The sequence below is a fragment of the Coturnix japonica genome, chromosome 3 (genome assembly GCF_054131305.1).
Source record: "Coturnix japonica strain WE chromosome 3, WE-NBRP24, whole genome shotgun sequence".
NCBI lineage: Eukaryota > Metazoa > Chordata > Aves > Galliformes > Phasianidae > Coturnix > Coturnix japonica.
Genome location: NC_140665.1, coordinates 79426148 through 79443429, shown reverse-complemented (window position 1 = coordinate 79443429; position 17282 = coordinate 79426148). Strand labels below are relative to the sequence as shown.

The window sequence follows — 17282 nt, the reverse complement described above, 5'->3', positions numbered from 1 at the left end:
AAAAACCAAACAAACAAACAAACAAAACACCAAGAAAACAATCCCACACTTTGCATTTCAATGAAGATCTCAACTTTTCCTGAAAAGTAAATTTTATATAATTATAAAGGAGTTCAGCTAACAGAAAAATTATTCGTGATTTATGGACAGCCAAAACACTTGCTTATAAGAACACTAAATATACTAAAATATAACATCTGAATTTCAGAAAATACTTTTCTTCCCTTCCTTGAAAATCTGGCACAGATCTTGTATTTATACCATAATCAGGAGTTGAAATATTTTGGGGGGCGGGAAGAAAAAAGAAAAAAAAAAAAAACAAAACAGGTTTGTTTTCCTAGATATCTGAAACATCTTTCTAATCTTCAACACCCGCTCAACAGAACAAAACCCTTGATTTCATTGTCTAAGATTGTGTCAATAATTTAAGTTGAAATGTTTAACTCATGTCTGGATTATCTGATCTTATCTGACTGAGATTGGCTTTTCTGACAGAGAACACAGATTTGCTGAACAGCCTTTGGAGATTTGGATGGATGGATTTGTGATGAAAACAAATGTTGTTAACAGACTGAAAACACAAAAGGAAACAGTGGTATTAGCTATTTAGAGACACTGCAACAATACATACAGGGAGTTAAGCATACAGTTGTAATTCACAGTCCTTACCCTTCTTCAACAGTGCAAATCAATCAACTCCTGTTCCTTTCTGAGAGGAACTGGCATCCCAGTTTATCTTTAATTATTGGAAGATAACAGACATTACTCTTAATCAGTAGATATACTGTTTCCAAACTGGCACTTACTGTAGTCCAGGACTGTCTTGGCTATTGTAATGACTACTGTACCTGGGCAGGTGTTGGCAGCAGGAGCTACAGGACTCCTCTGTGAGATGTGGAGATGTCCAGTACTACCCCGTGCCATACACAGTAGGTTCCAGCTGGCTTCAGCAGTGTCAGTGTGGGGCTAGGCATACCAGCCAAGGTTGTTGTGCCTCTGGAAGACACATTTTAGAAGGGATAGAAAGCATCTGCTTCCTGGCAAGAGATGCAGTCCATGGAGATAAGCCCGCACAGGAACATGTTGTCTGGCAGGACCTGCAGCCTCGGGTAGAGAAGGAATAACGAGAGCAATTTTTGAAGGATTTTATCCCATGGGATCCCATGCTAGAAAATATCAAAAGTGTGAGGAGAAAACTTAGGCAGAAAGGAACTGTTATGTTCTGATTGCAACCTCCATTCTTCTGCACTGCTTGAAGAAGCAGAGGAAGTGGAAAGCTGGAAAGGAAGGCATGAAGTTCATCTAGTGTCATGGGAAAGGTATTTCTAGTTTTGCATTTTTCTCTTACTATACACTCTTATTTTTAATTGGCAGTAAGTAAAAATAATCTTCCATAAATTCTGCCTATTTTGCCCACAATGGTGGATAGAAAAAGTTATCATCTCCCTGTCTCTGTCCCAAGCCATGGGTTTTTTACCCTGTTTTCTCCCCTTGTCTTGTTGAGTAATATGAATGAGAGAGAAGCTTGGTGGGGTTCTGGAAGCCAGCCAAGGTTAACCCATCAAAACTACACAGCCAGCAAAAGCTGCAAACAACTGACACAGATGATGTCAGATGGCTGTCATTGTGGTGATCACAGGAACACTGTGCAGTTATGTTGCAATGGCAGCAACATGGCACATACACGCAGAAAATTAATGGACAAGCATGCTTGAAGGAAGATGCCAGGATTTTCTGTGATAAGTGAGTTTTCATATTGACTTAAAGATTTTTTATTACTCACATCTGACATCTATCCTGATGTCCTGGTTTCAGCTTTTTTTTTCAGGTTTTAAATATCTGCATTGAAGGAGACTCCACAACCAATCCAGGCAACCTGTTCCAGTCTCCATCACCTTTACCACATGGAAAATCTTCCACAAATTTGTATGGAACTTCCTATGTTCAAGTTTTAGGCCATTGCTCCTTGTCTGCACCACCAAGAAGAGCCTGGCTTCATCCATTTGTCTGTCACTTCCCTTTAGATATTTATAAAGATAAATCAGATCTTTTCCCTAGGCTGAACTCAGTAACCCATGTTACTCAGCCTTTACTTGTGCGGCAGATGCTCCAGGCCCTTTGACGTTTTTGTGGGCCTCTGCTGGATTCCTTCTAGGAGATCGCTGTCTTTTTTGAACTGAGGAACCCAGAACTAGTCACAGTATTCCAAATGTGAGCTCGCCAGGGTAGAGTAGAGGGGGAGGATCACCTCCCTCAACCTGCAGGCCACGCTATTTTTAATGCACCGTATAGATATGTATTATTACTGTTATTTCTCACTTCCTTTTTTTGTCTTATCAAATTGTTCTTATCTCAACCTATGAGTCCTACCTTTTTTTCTAATTTCTCTCCCCTGTCCCATTGTGGGTGAGGGGCAGGAGGGTGAGGGAGAGTGAGAAAAAGGCAAGTTAAATCACAACACTTGAAAAACCTGCCAGCAATTAAACTCTACAGCCTACCTACCTATGTAGTCATCAAGTTACTTCACAGTTTATTTGCAAAGATCAAAACAGTATCAATTTTGTTGAAAACTAAATGCAGTATTTCTTGTTCTACTAGTAGATATGAAGCATATTGAATCAGCCCTCTCCCTAACACTTCATTTAATATTTCCATCCAAGTATCACCATGGTGCCTCAGTTTATTGTTTCCTGTTATTATTTTCTTTCACAACCTTAACTGTATTTTTGTCCTCTAAATTCTCTCCTGTTAATGTCTTGTCTTTTCTTTTCTTTTCTTTTCTTTTCTTTTCTTTTCTTTTCTTTTCTTTTCTTTTCTTTTTTTTTTTTTTTTGCCTACAAGCAAAGTACCATAATTACCATCTATGTCTTACATGCATTATTTCACTTAATGAAGCAGAGGTTGTAGGGAAAGAAAGGATGTTTTACTAGCCAAATGAATATAATTTAGATTATCACATCTGCTGTAGTATCATTTTGTTAAAACAATGAAGTTTTTTCCCCTGTAAAGAGGTTCTTTCTGATTCATTTAGGCTTATTTTTGGTAAGTTTGCAACCCATTGTGTATTTTTCTGCAACAGTGCTGCCTCTCACTTAGTCCTCACTTTTTATTTTTTATTACTGTTCTTATGATTCTGGCTTTTGCAATTCTTTTTATGTCTAAGTCTTGTTATTGTATTTTCTTCACATTGCTGTTACTCTTTCTTACTAATCCTTTTCACTTTATGTTCAATCATTTTTTATCTACAAATCATTAAGAGGTCCTGATGCACCATTTGATTTCTAATTATCCTTCTCCCACATCAGTATACATCTAAGTTTTCAAGTTTCTTAAATTTCCCATTTCCTTTTTCTGCAGTGTTTGGTCATTAATTTCTTCCAGGTCACCTATAAACAAGCTCTCTTCAGATTAAATTCTAACATTTTCTCCACTCCATTTCAAGTAATCATTCTGTCTTCTGAGGCAAAGCACTCTCATATATAGTGCAAGAACTGGTTGAACAATATGTTATTAACTCATGTTTTCAAATTTAAGGAACCAACTTATGTCCTTGAGTTGACTTCTATATCTGATAAAGGGTACATAGCTCCTGTTCTGTCTCAGTCATCTCTATTGTAGGTATCTATAGTGGACTAATATGTGTTAAATACCATGGGCTATATTACTTTCTGACAAATATCCATGTTGTATTACTCCTTAAGTAAAAGGTTTTGTCCTTTAGCTCTTCTATTAAAAATAAAATTCAAAAGTAAGCATTATAAACATATGGAGTACTTGCATCATTTTGAACACTGAGGCATTTTGACACCACTGGGTCTGTAAATTTGGAGGAAAATATGGAAGAAAAATTTAAAAAAAAAAAAAAAAAAAAAAAGATTTCAAAGCAAACCTTAACCATACGCTTAACATGTCCTCTTTATAAAGAAAAAAACACTCCATAATAAGAATAAAGATACAACTTTAAATTGTGTTCTTACTATGCTCACTCATTTTTTCCCTTTTCATTTTCCAATTCACATTTATTCTGACAAAAATGATACATATGTAGGTATTTGTCTTTCTCTTTGAGTCTAATATTTAAAAAGATGTCCCTGTATGATTTGTGTTTGCTTTTCCTTACAAAACTCATTTAGTTTTTATTTAAATTAATCTTTAAATATTTCTGTATTTCAGAGTTAAAATGCAGTATGCATGACAAGCTTTCCAGAAATAGATGAAACACTATAAACTTTATCAAAATGACAATAAACATTCCTTTCTTTTTTATTTCTTTCCATTTGAAACTTGCTCCTTTAAGTCCTACTAGAGATACAGATAGTCACAATCAATTTATTGTCTGTTGTTTCCCTCGGGAAAACACAAGTGTTCCCAAACATAATCTGATTTCTCTTTTCAATCTCAGTAGGAAAAAGAATTACACACATTTCTCCTACAATACATACAAGCTTGGTATTTTTCAAGTAAAGAATACAAATCTTTTTGACAATTATCTGTGAATGTCTTACTAAAACTTAAGTACATTCAAAAGAGCTTATAATATTTCCTGGATACAGAGACCATTTTGCAATATCTCTAGCATTGCAGGTATAGGAAGTATCTAGATACAGTTGAGTACTTCTGCTCCAGCAGTACATTGCAAACTATTAGGCTCATATACAAATGTACCTGAAGAAAAACAATTAACAGCTCTCCAGATACTTTTCAGTAACTCATAATCTGGCCCTACACACTTTTAAATAATTTTGCTATAATTTCATAACAATCTGTTTTGGTAGAGCAAAAAAGAAAGGCAAGACAAGGCTTATGAAGGGCTTGGAGAATATGCACTATGACAAACGACTGAAGGAACTAGGCTGAGGTGAGACCTTATTGCTCTTTTCAAATACCTGAAAGGTGATTGCAGAGAGAGCTAGGTTGGTCTCTTCTCACTGGTGACAGGTGACAGGACAAGGGGAAATGGACTTACTTTGAGCCAGAAGAAATTTAGGCTGGATATAAGGAAAAACTTCTTCACAGAAAGGGTTGTTAAGCACTGGAATAGGCTCCCCAGGGAGGTGGTTGAGTCACCATCCCTGAACGTATTTAAAAACTGTTTGGATGTGGTACTCAGGGACATGATTTAGTGGAGGGTAGTATGGTCTGGTTGAGACTGGACTTAGTTGTCTTTTCCAATCCGAGCAGTCCTATGAATATTTGCTCTTTTTTATTATGTATCTTAGAGATTTTCATTTTATATCTGAAATATCATTGGTGTACATTTGTAATTTTTTTTTGAATGTTCAATCTGTTATGGATTATTTCTAGCCTAAGAACAGTTTGTCCTACTTGAAGCTCGTGTTAAGAATCTCTTGTTGTTAAAATCAGATACTTCTTTAATGAAATCATGTTTTCAGAGATAATTTCATGTAAGAACCAACTTCTACATCCCCCTTTTCACATTATATTTCACGGTATGTCTTATAATAAATGTATTTATAATAATTTACAACCTAATATTGTAACAAATAGTATATTTAAATACTTAAGATACATGCAACACGTGGCTACCCAGAGAATAGACCTGTAACCTGCTATATTACTGAGACATGCCTCTATAGTAGCAAAGCTCTTGTTGTTAATGACCTTTTTATTATTTCATTTATCTTTTCCTTTTCTCTTATAATATATGAATTGTGCTGTGTATCCAGTTTTAATTTCTAATCAATAACCTAAACCAAATGCTTTGAAATTCTCAGTTCATATCCTTCTACACACACACACACACACACACAAACACACACACGGTAAAATTCCTTTCTCTTGTTTTTTGTTTTTTTTTGTTAATTGCGGTACATGAAAGTTGGAAAATTATATTCCCCTTTTCATACTTTTCCTAAAAGTATACAGCAAGCTTAACAAAGCACTTCACGATCTTTTCAAATTTATTTTTATAAAAACATTTATAAAATTATTTTAATCCTTATGCTAACTAAACATGGCTTAGCGCAGTTTCAACTTAATAATGAGCAAATACAAATTTATCTTAAAGCACTGTCTGTTACAACTACCTTTTTTTTTTTTTTTAATATTTGCAGATATTATGCTTGAGAACCCAGCAGAAAAACTATGATTCTTTAGTGATTTAGGTTTAGATTTAGATAGAACACTTTTTTTTTTTTCCTTTTTAATTAAAAAAATAATAATTTTACAATATAGTTCCTAAAGAACTTGAAACCAGTATTCTTGTTTTGGGCACTATCTTACCTTCCTGGATAATATATATATATTTTTTCATTTGGTTGGTTGCATGCTTGGCTATTTGGTTTCAGATTCTGAAGACAGCTCATAAATTCATGGAATATTTAGCTGTATTTCTCTCTTTGCTGTTGTCATTTTGTTTTGTTTGTTTTCATCCAAAATATCTGAAATGGGATTAGACTTTCTTAGCAATACAAACAAATGTATTCTCTATTGAAAAGTGACTTGTTGCATTCCCTGTTAAGAATGCAAATTAATAAATGTTCTTGATAAAAGTAATTTAAAGGCTAAAGATATTGTATTCTGACTTTAGTTGACCCGAAACTACATTTCAGTTCAGGAAGTCAAAGTAGTTCTTGGGTTCTCCTTGTTCCAGGTAGAATAATATGTGCTGCAACTTTACCTACCAAAGGTTTCTTCCCAACTTTTTCTACTGTCTGAGCTCTCTGAGGCACCCACAAAAGAGTCTTGACAAAGCCTAACTGCCCTTGTTCTTTATCAGCAGAAGAGCACCACTATCATGGGAGCTTGTTAGAAAGCACAAAACACGAGAATATTTAGAAGCAAATATAGCATGCTGAATTTATAATAGCTTTGTGTTCTTATGTGCATGTGTGCTACATTTTCAAAAATAAGTGCAAAGTATATAAAAAAGAAGCATTACTTCTTACAAAAGTGTTTATGGTTTTAAACAGAATATTGTTTTCTAAGCACTGTCGCTCAGTTGGTGTTGTATATGTACCTATAGGAACATGAATAAATGCTAACATGACCCAGTGAATTCTATGCAATACTATTTATATCCTGAAAATGTGAAAAATATCAGTGTTTTTCTGATTGATTTATCAAGAGTATTGTTATTGTTCTTTTCAGAAAATGGGAGCATTTGCATATCTATGGCAAAGTGTCACTGTAAGACATATCAAGTCAAATTATGTGAGTCACACCATGTCAGAATACAATGCACAAAGAAACTTTATGAAAATGCCACAACCTGACATTGTATGTCAGAATCTGGTACATCATTACCAAGGTAATCCAACCTATGATAACTTCATTATCTAAAATTTTCAGTGCAGAAAAGCTGTGATTACAAAGTTCTCCTCTAGTCTTAAAAACTTTTTACACAATGTTATAAAAGGTTTAAATGCTAAGCTCAAAACTAGCCCTTTATGGAGCTGTGAGGAAAAACTGTTGTGTTTCAAATATAACACCCATAATTTTCTGTATAAAAATCAATTAAATACAACAAAGTAATACGATGTAAAGCTAATATGTAATCACATCAGTCAAATTCTCACAGTCAGCAATGTGTGACTAGGAAAGAGGTAAGTAAGAAAAAATGCTTAAGAGTTCTGCATAGTCTAATATTGTTTGGCCTTGATAATACAAGAAAATATTCATACAACTTTGAATGGAGCATTCAATTTAGGATGCTATTTTGTTACCTACAGCAATGTATAGAGTCTCTAGTGCTTCTAAACTTTATTGGAAGTCCAAAAATTATAATACCTTATAGCTTTTCTTTGACATTGAAGTTTTTATAGGAAACAAGTCTCTAATTCAGGCATCTAGATCTAAGCTTAAGCCTTTCTTGATTTCTCTTTTGATGATTTGCTGGTTCTGATGAAAGATGTTACTTGCTTTTTAAAGAAAATTATTAGACTTTACAAAGAAGATGTAATGCAATATATAAAAGAAAAAAACTCTTTTACAAGGGCATGCTGAGAGAGCTGGTGCTGTTCAGCCTGGACAAGAGAATGTTTCTGGGAGACCTGATAGTGACCTTTTAATATCCAGAAAGGGGCTATTAGAAAGAGGGGAATAAATGCTTTAGCAAGGTCTGTTGCAATAAGGCAAGGGGAAATAGTGTCAAACTAAAAGAGGAAAGATTTAGACTACATGTAAGAAAAAAAAATTTTTACAGTAAGGGCAGTGAAGCACTGGAACAGGTTGCCAATGAGGTAGTCAATACCCTACCCTTGGAGTCAGGCCCCTTCCAATTCAAACAATAGCAATTCTGTATAGAAATAATCATATTAAAAATGTCATTTGGTATGCTTAAAAAAAAAAAAATAAAAAAAGAGAGATGTATTTCTTATTAACAGGCAGTGGGTGTCGAGTTCATTACAAAAGGCCATTTCCTCTTAGTGGGCTCCGGTTTGACTTTTTAACAAAATCTGAGTGGGTGACCGTATCTGATTATTCTTTTTAACAGCTTGATTGGGACAATTCCAGTAATACCTGCCACTTCAGAAAACAAACATGGAAAAGTTACCCAAAGGCTCTTATTAATTAGTTGTTGTTGTTGTTGTTTGTTTGTTTGTTTTTTAAATTGAAAACTGTACCAATGGACAAACTTGAAGGAGAAATAAAGAGAATATTCTTCCCAGATGACTGATTTTTTCTTTGTTTCTGGATTTTCATCTGATACATACATGTTTTTCTAATTTGGTATTTTACCCATTTTAGTGCAAATTGCCATAAATTTTGTTTGGTCTTAAAATAGCTATCAATCTAACAATAAAATCAGTCAAAAGTACAGGCCACATAGATATATATGTTTTAGGAAATTTCTGTTCTCCATGACCATGACAAGGTTATAAATTGTGGCATGGCCAAACTCCTTGAAAGATAAGCTGTGTAAGTACCGTGCTTCCCAAGCCTGTGTAAATTAGCATTAGGCAGAGAAATGTGGCAAAATGCAGCAAAAAAAAAAATTCTACTCAGGCAAACTGCAGCAACTTGTTCAACAACACTGAATGGTCTGGAAGAAATGAAGAAATTAAGGGCTAAAGTTAGATGCTTTTTTAAGGAGAGATACTTAAAGGAGGTGATTATAAGCAATCTTTCTCTCATTCATTACTTGGGCTACCATTTAGTACTTGGTCCCCTCAGTATGACTACCAATACATATGCCACAAATCCCATCACAGACTGTATTGTTGTGTTCGTGTTCCTTTTCAACACTTTAAAAATTAACCAACTCTTTTATCTGGGTACATTTGGTACATGTGCCTATATCTTGTACAAACTGGTTGTCCTGTTGAGTGATGCTTACTCCCACTGACGTCTGCTGTGATAAGACAGAATGAGTCACGCTAGGTGTTTGTAAAGGTTAACAAGTAATGTATTCAGAGCTGCAGATAAATCATGATGCCCTTCTATGTGGCAGATGCTACAGTGTAAATTGCTAAGAAATGCTTAAATGTAGGTAAATAAATAGGTGGGATCAGTAACTCTAAAATAAATTCAAAGGGACACATTCTACTGTATATGTTGCACATTATCTCTGTAAAAAATAGTGGCACTGTGAATGGGCACTGAATTATTACTTCATTTTTAAGAATCTAGATACACCAAAGGAAAAAAGAAAAAAAAAACAAACAACAACCAACCAAACAAAGAAAAAAATGAAACAAAAAACCACCATTGCTGTAATGTCTGGCATACTGCTAGTGTTGAATAATGCCCTATTCTGATTTTATTTATTTTATACTACGTCAAATATGCTCCCTATCTAGAGGATTTGCTAGCCAAGACAAAGCATTATGATGTTTGTGTCAAAGAGATACTTAATGTAACATCCTTTTCTTTTTTTTCTTTTTTTCTTTCCATTTTGCTTTCCTGTACCAAAGTGGCCAAGGAAATCATTTTCTGATCATTACACTAAGGATATGGTAATTCAGTATGTACTCACTGTCCTTTGAAAAACCACTTCAGTACAGTCCAAAGAAGTTTAATGAGGCCAGTGTACAATGGCCATACAAAAGCGATGGTCTTGTTGCAGTTGCTAAATCTAACTGTGAAGAATTAAACTGAAGACATGATTAAACCAGACTCTGGTTCTCATCTTTAAATCTGTCAACAAGACTTTTTTGTGAGTTTCTACAAGTATGTTACTCAGTCATCTCCTTCCTTTAAGAAGTCATACAGTTCTTCCTGTGGCATACAAGTGGTTACATTATGTCCTTAGGTTGGCTGTGTTCATTAATGAAGTAGTAGCTCTAACTTTTCTCTATCCTTCCTGATAAGGGAGTAAAAAAGCATACACTCAAGTTTCTGGATTTTCCATGCTGATGTGATGGCCCATAGAAAATTATTGCAAACTGCTATGCATCTGTTCCCCTAACCAAATTTACCGTTAAATTCTGAGTGGTGACTCCCTGGGTAGCCCATTCCAGTGCCTGACCACTCTTTTGGAAAAGTAATACTGCTCAATGTCCAGCCAGAATCTCCCCTGCTACAACTTGAGGCCATTCCCTCTACTCCTATCACTAGTTACACAAGAGAAGAGGCTGACCCCCAGTTCACCACAACCTCCCTTCAGGTAAGCATAGAGAATGAAAAGGTCTCCCCTGAGCCTCCTCTTCTCCAGACTAAACAGTCCCAGCTCACTCAGCTACTCCTCATAAGACTTGTGCTCCAGACCCCTCACCAGCTTTGCTGCCCTTCTCAGGACAAGCTCCAGCACTTCAATATCTTTCTTTCAGAGTGGAACTTGAGGAGGATGGGCAAAGACTTTATCAGGGAGTGTAGAGATAGAATGAGAGGTAAGGGCTTTAAACTAAAAGAGTGTAGATTAGATACTTAGAATAACTTCATTACTCAGTGGGTGGTGAAACAGACTGCACAGAGAAATATTGGATGCCCTGTCTTTGGAAGTGTTGAAGTTCAAGATGGACTGTGAGCAGTATAGTCAACTGCAAAGGATACCCACCCATGGCAGTTGGTTGGAACTGGATAACCTTTGAGGGTCCTTCCAACTATTCTATGATAATGACTTCAAACACACAAGCGCAGCAGTAAAGAGTTCACCTTATTAAAATATTTGCAAAGAAGAGAATAAGATAGAGTGAGTATAGATCAGCTTTCTTTTTATAGAGCCAAGGAAATAAGTCTTAAGAAAAGAACAGAGAACTGTGCCACACTGCCTCCTTAACAGTTCAAGGTTACCCAGAGGTAAGAAGAGAGAAAGGAAACTAAAATTATGAAAGAAGACAGTATTTGTTAAAACAGGTAACTACAAAAAAAGCCACAGCAAAATTATCACTCACTTTGAGATACAGTCAATAAAACTGACCAGATCAATTATGGGTAGTATACTTAAAGGCAACATTTTTTACTCTGTTATTCTTTGAGGTACAAATTTCTGGGTCAACAGATTATATGCTGGAAACACATTTTAAAAGGTCTTTCCTAGTCATACTCACCCTGAGCTATCATGGATAAGATTGCTGAATGAATGTTCTGTGTTGTTTTGGTTTTTAAGTTCACTTTTTAAAAAATTAAACCTTTCTAAATATCCTTATTTCAAGAAATTTGGTTCTGTATATCTATATGACAGTTTCAAAAGTGCCGAAGCTCCACCTTCATAAGTGATTTTGATACCTAAGTCCTTAATGTCATTCTGAGATTTAGGTCTTCCAACACAAGATAAGTAAACACCTTAGAATTTTGGTGAAAAATAAAAAAATGAAAAAATAAATCTTGAAATGGATCTCCATGGGCAAAAAGGTACCAAGAAAAATGAGCAAAAGGAATAAGTCTCTTAAAGTTGACTAATCTTCTACTTCACTAAAAAATCGGTAGAAAATAAAAATACATTCCTTTTCCTTCTTCTCATATATGACCAGAAAAAAAAAAAAAAAAAAAAAAAAATTAAAAAAAAATCATCATGACTGAAAACACAATTTTTTTTAAACACATCTTCTTTTTTATATCTCATTTTTTATGGCAACAAACAAATATCATTCAGCTAAATGTAAACTGCTAGCACAGCAAAACAAGAACAAAAACTTTTTAATAAGAGTTGTGTTTTAGAGCCAGATGTGAGCTTACGCCCCCATTATGTCTACCAACACTTCAAAATATATCAGAACATAGTATCTTGACTAGTTGTGCCCTAGTTAAAATAAACATGATGCTCAGGCTTACATCCTTTCTTCAGCAGGTGGAATTAATGTTTTCACACAGGAGTCAGAGTGACTGCTAAAGATAACCACCTAAGAAAAACAGCAGTCTCATCCAGGAAGGGCCCAACTGCCAAAAAAGAACAACTTCTAATGGAAGCTCTACTTATCTCCAGAGTTCTTCATCCCAACTTTCCCTTCCCACCTTTCTCTCTCATACTGCATTTAATTCCTTTCCTCTGTCTAATGCCTTTTTATCAAAACAATGTCAAATCTCAGAATATAGAGTTAAAACTTCCCTTGATCCCTAAAATCCAGATTACTATAGAGATTATTCAACAGTTATTCTTGATAATGAATTCTTGTAAGAATAGAAGCTAACAAAAAACTTGCATTTCTCACCTCTGATCTGACTTCTGAAACTTTATCCATAGCTATCCATCCAACTGTATCAATCAAGTCCAACCAGAAAATCAAGTTTCCCCAGCACACGTGTCTACCCTTTAGAATTACCAGCAGAACAGTATACATCATCACAAAGTTGTTCCTATCATTGACTACCCTGTTGAAATCAAAATGTATGTATTTACACTTTTCATGCTAGGGTATACATGTAAATACATTCAGACCTGAAGCTAATGACAAGATTAAACACAAAAAGAAGTAAAATGGAGGGGAAAAACAAAAAACAAAAAAACCAACCAACCAACCAAGCAAACAAAAAACTATATTATTTCAGAGACTATTTTTTCTAATTGTCAAGGTGAAGGAGAAACTCACTTTTTCTTGCCTAGAAATAGGAGTCTCAAGACACACAAAATATATTTACAGCTTAACTAGTGTAGAAACAGAACTATTAAAAGCTTTTAGTAAAACCAGATTAAAGAAGCAAGATGACTTTCCACTATAGTAGTCTTGAGCTGGGACAGGCTAAGGAAACTGGGCTTGCTCAGCCTGCAAAAGGGAAGACTGCAGGGTGACCTCATAGCAGCCTAAAGGGAGTCTCCAAACAGGAGAGGAATCAACTCTTACAAGGGTAGATAATGGCAGGACAAGGGGAAATAGTTTTAGATTGAAGGAGGGAGGACTTAGGTTGGGTATCAGGGGGATGTTCTTTACCAAGAGACTGGTAAGTTGCTAGAACAGGCTGCTCAGAGAAGCTGTGGAAACTCCAGTCCAAAGGAGATGTTCAGGGCCAGGTTGGATGGGAAGCCTGGTATTAGATTAGAGGTTAGTGGCCCTGTATGAAGCAGGGGCTTTGGAACCTGATGATCCTTGAGATCCCTTCCAACACATTCTAAGATTTTCTTTAATTAACAACAATTATCTCTAAAGAAAGGTATATATCACTGTATTTTAACTTATGTCAAGATTTTTAATTAAACATTTATTTAAAAAATAAATAAATCAGTATTTGTATAAGCTTTCAGAGCATTCTTTCTTTTCACAAATGTGACTTCACAACCTTTAGATACGATTAAAGATGTGTAAGGCTAGGTCACCTGTAAGCAAAGTGTTTAATGACTTGAAGCTATAAATGCAATTAAAGAAAAGAAAAGAGAAAAGAAAAGAAAAAAAAGGAAAGGAAAGAAAAGAAGAGAAAAGAAAAGAAAAGAAAAGAAAAGAAAAGAAAAGAAAAGAAAAGAAAAGAAAAGAAAAGAAAAGAAAAGAAAAGAAAAGAAAAGAAAAGAAAAGAAAAGAAAAGAAAAGAAAAGAAAAGAAAAGAAAAGAAAAGAAAAGAAAAAGACAAATACTCAGTGGACAATTTCTTTGTGAAAAAGGAAGAAAATCCAGTTGTTTGACAGCTTTTATTTAACCAGTACCAGAAATAAAAAGCATACATTTGACAGAAGAATTCTTTTGTGGAACCTATTCCTTCACTTGCCACACAACAGTACTTAAAAAAAAAAACACAGCCAATGATAATGAAAATGGAAAAGCAAATACTGTGTGTAAAAATAGAGCCAATTCACTGTTTCAGGAAACAATTTTACTGTATTTTATTCAGAACTGGATAAGCAGTTTCCTTCCTCATTGCACTAGGGGAGTTTTCATGACAAACCTGTATGTTACTATGTTACCACATGTGTATGTTACCACAGCTGACTGTGGTATTTAAGTGTGTCTTGTTACCACACAAAGTTTATTATGTACTTGCAGCCCAGAAGGCCAACAGTGTCATGAGATGCATCAAAAGAGGGGTCACCAGCAGGGACCCCACCTAGAGTACTGCATCCAAGCCTGGGGTCCTCAGTGCACTGAACTGGGGCAGTTGAAGCTGGTTCACAGGAGAGCCAACAAAGATATCAGTGTGATGAAGCACTTCTGTTGTGCAGAAGGGTTGAGAGAGTAGGGCTTGTTCAGCACAGAAAAGACTCCAGAAAAGACTTAATTGTTGCCTTCCAATATTTAAATGAAGCTTATAAACAGAAGGAAGAATGACTGTTCACTTGCTCTAACAGGATATGGCAGAATGGTTTTCCAAATAGAAGAGGGGAAATTTTGGTTACAGGTTAGGGGGAAATTCTTTAACTCGTCATTTTACTTTCAGTTCTAGACTCCATAGGTTCAGTCCAGCTACAACTGGAACTAGTGATTGATTCTGTATGAACTTCACAGCTTAGCAAATTGGGATGGAGAATAAGTATAAATTTTCTACTATTTCAAATAGATTGCTATGCATTCAGGGATCCAAATAACAGAAGAAATTCTTTTATAGTGAGATACAATTCATCACTTGAAGCAAAAATTCCCTGCTGAATTTTACATGGCACAATGTAGCTACTTAGAAGATTGCATCATATATTTTGAACAAAGAATATTCATTTCTCTATTGTCATTCATGTACTATATAATAGCTTAGTTGCTGACAGTAAAGAAAAGGTGTTTGGGGAGTAGTAAAGGAATGGTAAATGGATTTGTACTTACTAGACACATGAATTGCATTTCTAGTGTTGACAGAACTACATGTTGGGAGTGAAATTGGTATTAACGTAACTACTCTGTAAGCAACTCTTTTTCAAACTTCCAAAAAAGATTTTTCTTCTCATAGAGAATATTAATCACAATGGACAATGATGGAAGTATTTGAGTAGAAATAGAGAGTGCTTATACTGTGGTTTCACTCAGCATTTGAAGCTGAATCACGAAAAGAGTTGATACTGATAGAAAGAATCAATATTTTGGAAATTATTAGAGCTTTTCTTCTCACATTTTGACCCAAAATCACAGAAAGCAAATGAGGTATGTTATTCTGCTCAGCACATTCTGATTCTGACAAATGGAGGTCTCATAAGAGACCTGCTTTCTGAAAAAAAACACTAGCACCGTAGGCCAAAATGTGATCATTAGTTATTCAGAGCTTGTCTAAATTAATTTCATCCTCTTCTGAAAGAGTCAGTTTCATCTTCTTAACTTCATGTTACAACAACCACTAACCTGTATTTTCCAGTGTAACCTCTGAATCTTTATTACCTGATCATTGTGATCCACTGGATGAATAAATTATGTGTTCATAATGCACACTTACATATATTCCACTCTGAGTAGTGTTCAAGGAAGCAAAGATCAGAATTTAAGAAGCTTAACCCATCAGCTTCTAAGCTGCCTATGAAGAACTTCTACAAGCTGTGGTTTTCAGCTCAGCTGTTTACATCGGACTGGTAACAAACAAAACGATCAATGGAAAAAGACCAAAAATAGACCAGCTGCAGAAAATGAGACAATATCTATGTTCCTTCTTATCTGCTCAGCTTGAAAGTGTTACGTTTCTCATAGCCTCTCAGCTAGTGCAGAAAGAAAAACCCCTTTAAGTGTGATTCCTATTAGATTGTAATGCTATTATTATGGGTGTAGTGTGGTCATCCTACATTGTCTCAAAGGAAGAGTTCCATCAAAAAAAAAAATGAAATGCAACAAGTAAGTTTATAATATATGACTGACATTATTTTCAGCACATTCACACAGATGGATTTTTTTCATTCATTAATAAGTTTATATTAGTTTTAATTTGTGTTTTCAAATCTTTCTTAAAATGCATAATCACTGACAAATTTCCTCATCAGTTTTTGCAAAATGTTTGATTAGAACACATCAGTCTGCAGTGACTACTGTTTAAAAATGGTTGTGGAGAGCAGTGTGTAGCTACCACCTTGTGCAACGTAAAATTTCTTCTATGTATACTTTATTTGATAAATATATGAGGATTTAGGAAGGAAATTGAAAAAAACATGCAGATAGAAATTTGCAGTTGGTTAAATAACCAAGTAGAAGATCATACAGACTACACTTAATGCTAAAAATTGAATATGAGGCATAAAAATGTTAACTATAACAGTTAGATTTTAAAATCCATTTGATTTTGTTATAAGCATTTATCTGGAAGCCTCTTAAGAAATTATATTTTGTGTGCTGATGTAAAAACATTCTGTTGTAGTCAAGATTACACAAACTGTAAGCATTATTAAACTAGATTAAAAATAGCAAATTGAACAGAAAACAAACAAAAACCTGTGATATTATAGAACTGTGTGCAATAAAGAACATACGGTACACATGCAAACAGTCACAGCAGAGAAACAGCCTATGGCTAAGTCTTTGTTCCTGTTAAAGGATAGAAGGATCTAAATAGCAATAGCCAAAATTCCTAAGCAAACATATCACCCAAACTGATATTAATGAAATCATTTTTCTTTGGCCTAAGAGGTGCCAAGGCTTGATCTAGGAGAAAATAAATAAGTAAATAAATAATAAAAGTTAGTTATACTTCCATTAGTAATAATTGTCTGTAAATCTCGTGTTTGTTCTTTTTTCTTGAAACAGACTCTTGTGTTTTTTTTCTTTACTTCATATGCTTACTGAGAAAAAGAAAAGTAACTAAAAGAATAGGAAATAAGACACAGATTGTGATTATCTTGAAGTCTGGCCAAACAGCTTATTTTGCTCACTAGTGAGTACTGGAAAGCATTCATATCTCACTGTCAGGTCCATACTAAACAAAAAAGGGCATCTCTTGTCTCGTGTAATCTATTTCAGTGATTTTTAACTTTTCCATTACTGTTATCAACCTTAGTCTTCATATGGCTTATTCAGATATTACAATGATAACAGGTAAATAAAATGCAATTTCTGTTT

At 34.8% G+C, this 17282-nt stretch overlaps 1 long non-coding RNA gene across 1 annotated transcript in view; it reads right to left on the bottom strand.

Annotated features, from left to right (window-relative positions):
* LOC146761516 (uncharacterized) overlaps positions 1 to 14347 on the bottom strand; it is a 60095-nt gene extending 45748 nt beyond the window's left edge. The window contains exon 1 of the long non-coding RNA XR_014944221.1: positions 849 to 14347. This is a non-coding gene — a long non-coding RNA (uncharacterized LOC146761516). The remainder of the gene's footprint in view (positions 1 to 848) is intronic.
* Positions 14348 to 17282: the final 2935 nt, after the last annotated feature.